This window comes from Elephantulus edwardii, unplaced genomic scaffold (assembly GCF_000299155.1).
Source record: "Elephantulus edwardii isolate Elephantulus edwardi_28Jun2011 unplaced genomic scaffold, EleEdw1.0 scaffold00048, whole genome shotgun sequence".
NCBI lineage: Eukaryota > Metazoa > Chordata > Mammalia > Macroscelidea > Macroscelididae > Elephantulus > Elephantulus edwardii.
This window is the reverse complement of record NW_006399798.1, coordinates 7,769,032-7,781,932: the sequence shown is the minus strand read 5'-3', so window position 1 is coordinate 7,781,932 and position 12,901 is coordinate 7,769,032.

Here is a 12,901-nt window from a genome sequence, read left to right as displayed (position 1 = left end):
CCAACTGCAATCTCCCCTGTGTGTCTAATCTGCTCTTCCCCCTTCATTGGACCCATTTCTGTCTTCCCTGACACACAGATGCTGCCGACAGCAGCCCCAGCCAGCCCAGATGACTCCTGCCTCTCCAGTAGGGAGCGGAAATTGGATTAGCCTCATTGGACCTGCTACCTGACAGTGCTGGGAAATTGGAAGGCTATTTATTCCCTCTCCGGCCGGAGTCTGGATCCAGTGCAGTAAACCCACTCCAAGGGGCGCAGCAAAGTCAAGAGTCCTCCCGCTCAGACCCTGGTCTTGCGGCTTGAGCTTCAGAGAAGGTCGGGACTAGTGCAGATGGAAGCACCACCACGCAGAGCGAGCAGTGCCTTCCCTCGGCACCCTGCTGCTGCAATTATTTGGCGCTCTGCTGCTCATCAGAAGGCTGGAGGTTCAAACCCACCCAAGCCATTCTGCAGGGAAAGAGGCCTGGTGATCGCCCGACACAGATTAATTACCAAAACCAGACCTGACCCATGGCCAGCAAGTAGCCTCTAGCTCACGGCAGCCCAACAGGACACTGTAGAACTGTGTCATAGGGTTTCAAAGACTATAGATCTTTTTACTGTGAGATTTTCTTTTTCTTATAGAAGATTTTTATTTAAGATCTTCTGTTTTCACATATTGGGCTGATAAATGAAAGTTCGACAGGGGTTGTTCTTTTAAAAAATTGTGATTTTAGAGAACGTTTACAAAGAGATTGGTTCTATTCATTCATTCACACATTTTCCTCCCACCCTCTCCTCTAATTCATTTTATGATGTTTGCTTGCCCTGTGACAGATTGATGGACAATTAGGTGTTGTTGTTGAGGACCGTGGAGTCGAGTCAGAACCAATCCTCCAGCTGACCCTCCAGCAGGTTTTCAGAGACAGTTAATCACACAGGAGGAGATTGCCCGCCCTTCTCCTGTGGAGCAGCTGGTAGCTTTAAACCAAATGCCTTTGGGATTACAGCACAGCTTCTTACCACTAAGCTACCAGGCTCCCTATTTAGATGTATGTAGATCTTTCTGGAAGCAGACAATCTCGTCTGCCTTCCATAGAGCAGCTCATGGATTCAAGCCACCAATTCTTTGGTTAGAAAATTTGGTTAATCCATTCCGTCATCAGGGTTCCTTTTGTAAAGAGAACTTTAAAAAAAAAAACAAACAAACCCATCCCACTGCTCTCAAGTTGGAACCGAGTCTTCGCTGACCCTCTTCTGTTGGACTTCCAGTCACAAGGGAAAGGATTGCACATCTTTCTCCCAAGGAGCCGATGGTGGATATGAAACAACAGAGAGAAGGGGCCTTTGGGTCAGCAGGGGAACTCCCTACAGAGCCGGCCACCAGAGCGTGGGAATCCTGGAGGGCAGTTCCCATTCTGTTTGAGAGGCTACATTTCTAGGAGGTGGAATCAACTCAAAAGGAACGCAGTAGCAGTGATGTCGTTCTAGCTCAGACCAGGAGAATCATGCCACTCACCCCAGCCGTCCTGGAACCAGGGCTGGGGTGGGGGAAAAGAGGGCCTCTGACACTAAGATGCTCCAGAGGAGGAAGAGACCACGTCCCCTTCCTTGGCAGCGTCTCCTCATCATTGCAGAGACCATGGGCCAATTATTCCATCAAGCTAGATATTAGAGAATCCAACTTCATTAGAGCTTCGAGGCGCATGAAACGTTAATCATGGAAACCTTGATATTCTGCAGGAGAGACTCACTCTGAGAAGGGGAAAAAAAACCCACACTTTCATTTTCCTTTGAGGTTAATAGAAGGCTAATTTGAAAGCACTCGGTTAATGAGAAAGCTAAAAATACCTCTTGTACGATCACATGCCTCCGTCCTGGCCTCAGTGCCTCCAGCCTCTCTGGAGCACGAAGCAGAAGACAGGAGGAGAAACAAGGGAGTGCTCAGGGGACCGTGCCCACACTGCATCCCACCGGCCAGGGCAGACCCGTCCTCAGGCCACCCGGTGGACAGAGCAGGAAGGGGAAGGCAGCGGGGTGGAGAGGAAGACTCGTCTCCGTAATGAGGTCTCAGGTGGTACCAGGAGTGGGGCTGGGGGTCCCGGGTCAGGCCCACTTCTTCACTCAGCCCCGCCCTGCCAGGCAGACAGCTAGCAGAGGGTGAAGAGGCTGGTAGTGCTGGGGGTGGGGTTTGTCCAGTGAAGCAAAATGGACACTGAGCCCTGGAGGCCAGCAAGCCTACCAAATGATGGATAGTCCAAGGGCAAGAAAGATGAGACATGAGGGGGAGAGAGAGCTGTCTGGTTCAGAGTCCGTGTGAGTGTGTGTGTGTGTGTGTGTGTAATGTTACGAGTGAGGTATTCATACGCATAATGTTTGTATGTGTCTGCATATTGTAGACGCGCAGAAGGCCAAACACTGCAGCCTTCAATATGGATTACCTCTCATCAGCAAGAAAACAAAAATTCTTCTGTTTATGAAGATGGCGCCAAAAGTGAAGAAGGAAGCCCCTGCCCCTCCCAAAACTGAAGCCAAAGCAAAAGCATTAAAGGCCAAGAAGGCATCCTGAAGGGCGTCCACAGCCAAAAAAAGAAGATCCGCATGTCACCCACTTTCCGGCGGCCTAAGACACAGACTCTGAAGGCAGCCCAAATACCCCTGGAAAAGCGATCCCTGGAGAAACAAGCTTGACCACTATGCCGTCATCAAGTCCCCTGACCACTGAGTCAGCCATGAGGAAGATAGAAGATAACAACACACTTGTGTTCACTGTGGATGTCAAGGCCAACAAGCACCAGATCAAACAAGCTGTAAAGAAGCTCTATGACATTGATGTGGTTAAGGTCAACACCTTGATTAGGCCTGATAGAGAGAAGAAGGCCTGTGTTCGACTTGTTCCTGACTATGATGCTTTGGATGTTGCCGAAAAAATTGGGATCATCTAAACTGAGTCCAGCAGGCTAATTCTAAATATAAATTTTCTCACATATATCCCCCCCCAAAAAAAGAAAATGAAAAATCTCACCACTGGACTGATGTTGTTGTGTACTGCGTAGTCAGGACTGTCCATAGAGGACCCTCTAGCAAGTTTTCAGAGGCAGTTAATTGCACGGGAAGAAATTGCTGGTCATTCTGCCACAAAGCAGCTGGTGGTCTTGAACCATGTGCCTTCAGGATTGCTTCTTGCCACAAGGCCATCAGAGCTCCCTGATAGGCAATATGACGATACATGGAGAAAATATTTAAATTGTCAATGGCTTCCATACACTCTGTAACAGCAGTCAAGAGGTCAGGAGGTGGATTGCACGAGGAGAATGTGCAGTCAGGGACCTCGCCGAAGTATTGAGGAGCAATGATGTCAGTTTGAGGACTAAGATGCACTTGATTTAGGCCATGGTCGTTTCAGCCACTTACTATGCTGCTGAGAGCTGGACAATGAATAAGGATGACAGAAGAACTAATGCCCATTCATTATGTTTTATTGATTATATTAAACACAGTGTGAATGAAGAATAGTGGGAAACAAAATGTTTACAAATTATATAAGCAAACCATTATGTAATAATTTTTAAAAATATGTGATATACAAGTAGTCTCCAGATTACAAGGCTCTGTCCCAACGGCCCAGCACTGATGTAAATCAAAGACTATTTCCCTCCTCATTTACTTTTCATTGTTGTTGTTGTTGTTTGGTGCCATTGAGTCATAGCAGACTCATAGCGACCCTATGAACAAAAGTCCTGAGCACTGTTCGTACATAGAGTTTCCGGAGTCAAGCCATTTCGGAAGTGGATGCTGCTCCTGCTTCCAGGCTTGTTTTAGTCGGGAAGCTCCAGCCAACACTGTCCACCATGGGTGCCCATTACCACGTTTGGCACGTCAGTGTCCCAGTGTTCAGCTTCAAAGCAACCACGAGTTACCTCTGTACAGCAATGCACAGACCAGTGCTATGCCACCTAGAAGAATATTTGATAGGAAAACAATTTTCATTATTATTCCTTTTATTATCAGTAGTAATGCATTTTTTTAAACATCTGGGTATGATGACAACTAATTATGCACTGTTAATGCATAGATGTAGTACATATTATTAATGAAAAAGTACAACTCACCCAAAAAATCCAGATAATAGTAAATTCTATTTGTCGTTTAAAAAGAAGAATTAATGCCTTTGAGCTGTGGTGCTGGAGATGAATTCTGAATATCCCATGGGCTGCCGATAGAACAAACATGGGGTCTTGAAAAAGGTGCAGGCCGAGTGCTCCATGGAGGCAAGGATGGCAAAGCTTTGTCTCTCACACCTTGGACAGGTTGCTAGGAGAAGCTCTTCCTTGGAGAAGAACATCGTGCTTGGAAAAGTGGAGGGATGGCAACGGAGAGGAAGCCCCTCAACCAGGTGGATTGACACAGTGACTGCAGCAGTGGGCTTGAGTGTGTCAGAGATTGTGAGGATGGCACAGGATTCAGACCCGTTGTTCACAGGGTCACCACGAGTCCTCCTCAGCTCAAGGGCACCTACCAACAATAACATGGACATGGATAGGGACCTCTGGTGGCCCAGGTAAGAAGCCGCACCACAGTCCCAACAGAACACAGTTTGGACACATCAGCTGCTCCATGAAAAATGATGGGCAATTTCCTCCCACGTAATAAACTGCCTCTAAAAACCCACCTGAGAGTTAGCTCTAAGTCTGTCCTAACTCAACAGCACACAACAGCAACATGCACACGTGTAGTGTGTATATGATACAGATGTGCTCATATGTGATGCTGTTGATGTCTATGTGAAGATGTGTACATGTGTGTATGTGTGTGCGTGTACAGTGTGTGTATACACATATGTGCAATGTATATGTACATGCGTACGTGTGTGTATGCTGGTGGGTGTACATGCATGTATGAGTGTGCGTGATGCTTTCATAAGAAAATATGTACAGCAGGTGTCTCAACACCTGTCAGGAGGTGAGGAAGCTCCCAGGTCACACACAGCACCACCCCCCACCAGGAGGCTCACACAGGAGGTGGATCTCAAAGAAGCAGGACACAAGCATTGCTCCCAATAGCAAAGAAATGGACGCAGCGCAAGTGCCCATCAACAATCAAATGGCTAGAGAAACTATGGTATATTCACAAATTGGAATATTATGCAGCACTGGGGGAAAAAAGAAGTCGTAAAACACTACCCAGCATGGATAAGTCTGGAAGGCATTATGCTAAGTGAATTATCTCAGTCACAAAAGGACAAATACTGCATAAACCTATTGTTGGAATAACAGGATCGGTACCAGGGCTGAAGGTGGAATCGGAAGAACGGGAAAAGAATTGATAAAGAGCAGTGCACTGGAATGGGTGAAGAGGAAAGCAATCTGAGAGGAACAAATGATCACAAATTGTGTATATGACAGTGGTATGGAACAGGACAAGCACTGAAGTTGTTGTTGTTCTTCTTCTTACGTGCCACCAAGTCATCTGTGACTCACAACCACCCTATGTACAATACTCTGAACTTGCTCTGTCCTGAGCCAGTCACACTGTCTCTGACGCACCTTCCCCCATCGCCCCAGTCATTGTATCAATCCATCTCATCCAGGGTCTTCCTCTTCTGTACTGTCCCTCCACCCTTCCAAGCATGACGTCGTTCTCTAAGGACTGGCCTCTCCTGGCAACATGCCCAAAGTATGTGAGATGGAACTTCAAAATCTTTGCCATCAAGGAACTGCTCAATTTCTCACTCTTTAAGACAGACCTGTCTGTTCTGGCGGTCCATGGGATATTCAATACTCTTGTCCAGCATCACAACTCAAAAGCATTGATTCTTCTTCTGTCATTCTTAGTCATTGTCCAGCTCTTTGATGTATAGCAAATAACTGTGAAGTCCATGCCTGGATCAGGTGCACCATGCTCTCTAAATTGAGATTGTTCTTTTACGCTCTGGAGAGGTCTCTGACAGCCTATTTCCCTAATGCAATTTATCTTTTGATTTCTTGACTGCTGGTACCAAGAATGCTGATTGTGGAGCCAAGCAAGCTGAAAGTGTTAACAATTTCAATCTCTTCTCCATCTATCATAGGGCTGTGAATTGGCCCCCTGGTGAGAATCTTTGTCTTCTTGATGTTCAGCTTCAATCTGAAGACTACAGTCCTTGACCTTCTGCAGCAAATGTTTTAGGTCTTCCTTCATTTCAGCAAGCAAGGTTGTATCATCTGCATAACCCAGGTTGTTGATGAGTCTTCGTCCAGTCCTGATGTCACATTCCTCCTCAGAAAGTCCAGCCTCCTGAATGATCTGTATATCTATTGAAAAGGTATGGAGACAGAACACATGCCCGATGCACTCCCTTCCTGATTCTGAAGCATGCAGTGTTCTGAGGACCACTTCCTGGTCCAAGTACAGGTTTCACAGGAGCACGATAAAGAGTTCTGGGATTCCCGTTCTTCTCAAGGTCAGGCACAATTTGTTGTGATCCACACAGTCAAATCTCTTTGCATTGTCAATGAAACACAGACATTCCTCTGGCACTCTGCTCCCGGCCAAGATCCATTCTTCTCAAGAGGACAATCATTGCAAAGGGAATTAGGGAGGGGAGGGGGAAGGAGTAAAATGTGCATGAATGAATGAAAGCCATTCTCTTTGTGAAAATTCACAAGGGGGGGAGGGGCAGGTAAAGGCAGCAGCAGTAGCAGGTCCTCAGGTGGGCACTTTGGGAGGTGCTCAGAGGGAAACGGGAATGAGAGATCCCAAACAAAAAAGCTCAACAACAAACAGCTCCAGTGTGCAAGTCCCAGCACGTGTTCCCTGAAGGGAAGAGATCTGAAGTTGCAATGGGTCATCCCTCTGCCTCGACCCGGAACCCCATACTCGCAGAAGGGAAAAGTGGTCTGTATTCTAGGAGAAGGGGGTGAAGGAGAGGAGAGGTGGGGGAACAAAGAACAGGAGACTCCGGGGGCCACTACCCTAGACTTATACAGCCTGGCTCCTCCCAGAGCCCAGTCTGCTGTGTGAGTCTAGGGCTAGTTCACCTCTCCCAGGATGCAGTAAGGACCCCACCCCAAAGCACAGCTCCTCCCAGGTTTTGAAGATCAAAAGAAAGTCTGTTGTCAATGATAGTGTCCCCCTGTCCTCAGACACTGTCACCTCAAGAACACATTGCAGGCATTTGGGTATCAGAAACCACATCAGCTCTGCCCCACCACCTGGGTCACGGTGGGGCCTCCTGCAGGTGGGAAGAGGAGGGAGCCCTGGGGGAAGTGAGGCTTGATTGTTGGGCTGAATGCCCTTTCCTTCCGGGGCTCCACACTGAAAAGACTGAGGCTGCCTTGAACCCATTCAAGCAGGACTCATCAAAGGCTGTCAAATACTCAATGAGGATGATGTCCCCGGACAGAAAGCCTGGCTTCACCTGCACAAGAAGGAGAAGGGTCCACAAAGAAGTGTGTTTAGCCTGTTGATGGAGGAGCCCCAACTTCTAAGAGTGCAAACATGAAGCATGCGTTCCTGGAACTCCCCTCTAACTACAACACGCCCAGCCTCCCTCACCTGTTCCGTGAAAGATATTTGGCCAAATTATACACATTTCTAACCATGCCTAGTTATTAGAATCATTTCAGCCCAGCATTTAGGGCTGTTCATTTTCAAACTCCAGTCCTGGGTGAAATTCAAAGCACTTTTCTGTTCTTGAAAGTCGCCCGCGGTATGCTGGAGGGCCACGGACTCCCAGAAGAACAAACAAGTCTGGTTTGCAGAATGCTGCTGAGAAGCAAGGCTGACAGGCTTTGTCGGATGTACTTTGGGCATGTCATCAGGAAGGGCTGAAAGGAGGCCACACGTGGTAATGTGAAGAGCCATCGAAACACAGAAAGACCCTCAACGAGGTGGACCGACATGGCCACACCCATGGGCTCACACAGCAACAGCGTGCACATGGAGCGTGACTGTGGCTACACGGCTTCCTTCGCTGCTGTGAGGACTGACCGGGAGTTGGACCTATTTCGATGGCCTCTAACCACACTTGCGGCATTCGTGTTCCAGCTGGTTTGACGTGTTGCGCCATTGAGTTGGGAGTGGCTCATAACTTACCCTCTAGCAGGTTTTCAGAGGCTGTAAGCAGCACGGGAGGAGACTGCCTGTCTTTCTCCCCTGCGGCAGCAGGCGGACTCGAACTGCGTGCCTTTGGGTTGACAGTGCACCTCCTTAGTACTAGGCTTCTACACCTTCTGAGATTTCTGGTTGAGAGCGAGGATAAGAGGGCAGAGGAGATGGGGGAGAGAAAGAAGTGCAGTGAGGGCTGGACCTTCCAGTTGAAAGAGAGTATGGGACAGTGGGGAGATGTCCTCTGAGTTCACAGCTCCCTTAACACTGGGATGCCCACCTCAGTGGAGCCAGGAGGGCCAAGTCGGCTAGAAGGGCCAGTGTCCATCTGCCACTGCTGAACCCTCACCCTACCGCAAAGCCCACTGAAGCAGCCTCACCACTGGGCACACGGCCTTTGAGAACAGCAGGCTCAGCGATGGGGCGGCAGCCAGGCCCCCTCCCTCCCCAGGTCCCTCGGGGCCTACACAAGCTGGAAAGACCCCCGTCTGGGGAATACATGGCCATGGAACATAACTCTGTAATGTGCAGCTAATGTTCTGTGGACAGTTACACAGCGGTGTCTCCGCAGACACTGTAACAAAGCGGGAGGCCACTGCTGCCCTTTCCACAGACAGCCTGGCCCACCCTGTGCATCCCGAGCTGCACCCTAAGAGCCTCAGACTCCCCAGAAATTGAGGGCCCAGGTCTAATCCGGTTGGAATTGGGTTCCCCCAAAACATACACTTATAATGACACATTGTGGAAGTCACATAACGATTCCCCGTGATCTAATAGAACAGGCTGGTGTAAAGGGATAAGCACGTGAAAATACAACATCCCGTAATCCCGTCTCAGCTCTGGTTCACTGTAAGGGGAGTTTCTCTAGAGGAAAGGAGAGGGGGGAACCTCAGAGCCACAAGAAAGACCAGGGGTGAAGCAGACTCTCTGGGAACCTCCACAAAACGGGGGGAAGAAAGACTCATGGAGACCCCCAAGGCACACCAGCTGCTGAAGGACTTCTCTCTTCAAAAACTCATAGAGTCTTTCCCTAAAGACAGTACTTAGATTCAGACTCTGGTGGCTTAGAGGGTAGAGAGCTGCACTGCCAACCCAAAGGCGGGCGGTTCAAATCCATCAGCTGCTGCTCAGGAGAAAGATGGGTAATCACTACTCATACAGCCTCTGCAAACCCACTAGAGGGTCAGCTGTGAGTTAAGTTCTAATTCGACAGGAGTGAGTTTGAGAGAGATTGAGATTCCCACTCAGCATGAGAATAAATGTCCATGTGCTGAAGCCACACACTTGGGGTGACCCTTTCTGGAGGTACCTGTCTGGAGGACAAGATGCCTGTGCTGGGGCCGCTGGAGGAGTCCACGCCTCCCGGAAGCTCAAGGAGCTGGAAGAGGAGAGCCCTGGCTGCTGGCTGCAGACTCAGGGTCAGTGAGCTCAGCAGTGACAGGCTGGCTGTGTGACACCGGGGTGCAGTCCCCGGTTCACCTCCCACTGCTAACAGCGGCATCAGTAAGCGCTGTCATGTGTGAAGCACTTTGTGAAGTGGTGAGGGTTCGGTGGTAGAAGTCACACCTCCCATGTGAGAGACCTGGGTTCAATTCTCAGTCACTGCCCTTCGTGCCCAGCTGCCACCCACGTGTCAGTGGAGAAGGCTCCTGCTGTACTGCGAACAGGGTTAGGAAGAAAGGCCTGGAAACCCGCTTTGAAAATCAATGGGTGAAAGCTGTGCGGGTCCCACCAGCCCAGCCCACAGCTAATCACGAGGACGACGTGTTTGAGCTGCTTTGTTCCAGCCCAGCCGTGCTGAGAATGTGCATTTCCACCAGACAGAGACCCCTCCCATTGGGTCTCCAAGGCTGGGCACGTGACTACCTATCTTTCTCCTGAGGAGTAGCTAGTGGATTTGAACCGCCAACCTTTCAGTTCATAGCCCAGCACATTATGAACTACTCTGCACTGAACTGGAATCTGAACTTGAACAAGCCCCCCAGGTGATTCTTACACGTCTGTGATGGGAAACGTGAAAATGCTCACTGCAGACTAGTAAATAAACACAAGTAAACCTGGCTCCCCTTGACACGGGTGACGATTCCCTGCAAGGGGTGGGAAATTTGATATGAGGTTTTGATTCTGTAGGAGGGTGAAGTGGGGCTGGGGGAGAGAGCAAGATGCCAGCCAGATCGAGACACAGACTCCATGATATAAGGTCAATGTACATTAAATCATTTGCTACAGATGTGGAACTAAGAAGCAGCCAGCCAATGCTTCCCATGCTCAGTGGGTCATCTGACACGGGCCTGGAAATTCTGACCCCCTCTGGATCCCACAGCTCTGACCCTTTGAGCCGGGACTGTGCTAAAGCCTCTCAAATTCTCTGCACTGCATTTCCTCCTCATCTGTAAGACTCAGACCAGGGAGGTGTGGCAGCTTAGTGGTAAGGAATTGCACTGCTAAACCCTAAGGCATGTGGTTCGAATCCACCAGCTGTTCCATGGAAGAAGGAGGGGCCCTCTCCTCCCATGGGGTTGACTGGCTCTGAAAGCCCGAGAAAGGGTCAGGAATGAGTCAGTTCCAACTCAATGGTACACAACAACAACAAGAACACAAGACTGAGAACAGTTCTGCCTCTTGGTGCTTGGGGGGGGGTCTGTGTTGGCAGAGGGCCCAGCCCAGAGCCAAAACATGGGGTCTTCCCCCACACAATTGTGGGTGTCTTCCTGCCATCAACACCTACAGATCATTCCCATTGTGGGTCCATGCCTGATTGCACATATGCGCGTGATGTGTCCAATGGTGCAGGACACCCCAAGGGACAAGCCAACTGCATCCAGATCTTGTGACCAGTGAAGCCACTTTGCTGACCTCATAGGACCTGATGTGCGGCATGGAAGGAGGCAGCTGGCCAGGGGTTCAAATCCTGACTCTGCAGTCTCTTGGCCGTGTGACACTCTAGAGAGCCGCCTTTATCCTTGGTGAAGAGGGGACAGTCAGTGAGCCCAGCCACTGCTGACCACTTAGAAGGTGGACGGTGTTGTTAGCAAAGCCCTGTCAGAGCCCAGCCCAGCACTGTAAGCATTCAGACGTCCGCCACCTTCTCTCCCCACCTCCCAAAGAGAAGAGCACATCCAAGGCAGAGCAGAAGCTTAATTAGGGTTGGAAAAATGTGAATTCTAAGGCTTATTAAATTCATGATATTTTTACTTACCATGTACCCAGAAATATATTTAGCAAAGCAATTTACACCATCACTGGCTGATGGATTGTGGTTTTCTAAGTTGGGTTAGAAGATGTAAATGGGCTCCAATCAGAGTTTCGCTGAAGAGGACAACTCGCTCCACGGGGTGCTGGTCTGCGTGGTGCCAGTCTTACCTGGCTGCCTTCTGGGGTGGACTGCAGCTCCGGGCTCCCACCCCCCATGGGGCTTGGATGGGCGACTGCCTCCTGGTCCAAGTATAAGTTTCGCATTAGAACGATCAAGTGTTCTGGGATTCCCATTCTTCTCTGCTCTCTGCCTCAGTTTCCTCATCTGCCAAGTGGAGGTCTTCTATATGGCCAGTTCTAAGACATGCCTGAAGGAGCTCTGCTGGCATAGTGTGTAATGTACTGGACTACTAACCAAAAAGTTGGTGGTTCAAATCTACCAGCCACTGTTCTGGAGGAAGATGGACAGTCCCCACCCATAATGATTGACAGCTGCAGAAATCCAATGGAAGGTCACCATACGTCAGAATCGATTTGGTGACAGTGGTTTGGTAGTAAGAACTTAGCACCTGATATCAACCAGGCATGTAAGAGTGGAGTCCCTGCATGGCACAAATGGCCAAGTGTTTGACTACAAGCTGCAAGGTTGATGGTTCAAATCCAGCCAGAGGCACCTGGAAAGACAAGCCTGGTTATCTGTTTCTGAGGGATCAACGCCATAAAGCCCTATAGAACTGCTGTGCCCTGCACACGGCTCTACCCTGTACAAAACATCTGTCTTTTATTCCGTCTTGGAACCAAGTCCATGGCAACTGAGACAACATGCAAGGGCAAGTCACTTGCCTGAGGTCAAGCAGCTGAAAAGAAGTCAAATAGAGGTTCAAGATCAGGCATGCAAACGCCAGAGGCCGCAGGTGGGGAGGGAAATGCGCTGACCCATTGGCTCTCAGAGCAGTGAGATGTCAACACACACACACACACACACACACACACACACACACACACACACACGGAGTGGCAGCTGCCCCAGCAGGAATCACACTTTCACGGCTTGCTGAGGTGGCTTGCTCCGACCAACCAACGGACTGACTACAGAAAGCCCCGCCCGCCCTTCCTCCTGTGCCACCATCCCACAGGGGTGCCCTTGCTAGAAGGTAAAACGAGAGTTTTCTGGAGAGTCTGAGAAGCAGTTGGCCTTGAAGTTTTCTTTTCTAAACTAATTTGCTTATAAACCAGATTTTTAATGCAAAGCCAAATGCTTCTCTGTTCGGATTAGACAATCACAAACACCTAATTAATTGATTTGACTGCACACAGAACACCTGGCTGAGTTAGGCTGGCATGTTCAGGTTGCCTCCCTAGGCCTGTTACTGCTTCCTGGAAGGCGGTGCAGAAGCCCTGCTGGGGAACCAGGGACTGCGAGTGGTGGAGGGGGTGCTGGCTTCCCCAGGGAACCCTGCCAAGCTCACTGGTTCTTCCTCCGGTAAGCAGGCCAGGCCTCCACACCCCTGCAAATGTTGTGTTGTTCTCATTGCCTGAAATCCTCACCTGCCCTGGTGGTCCTTCCTTCCTTTCCTTCCTTCCCTTTCCTTCCCTTTCCTTCCCTTTCCTTCCCTTTCCTTCCCTTTCCTTCCCTTTCC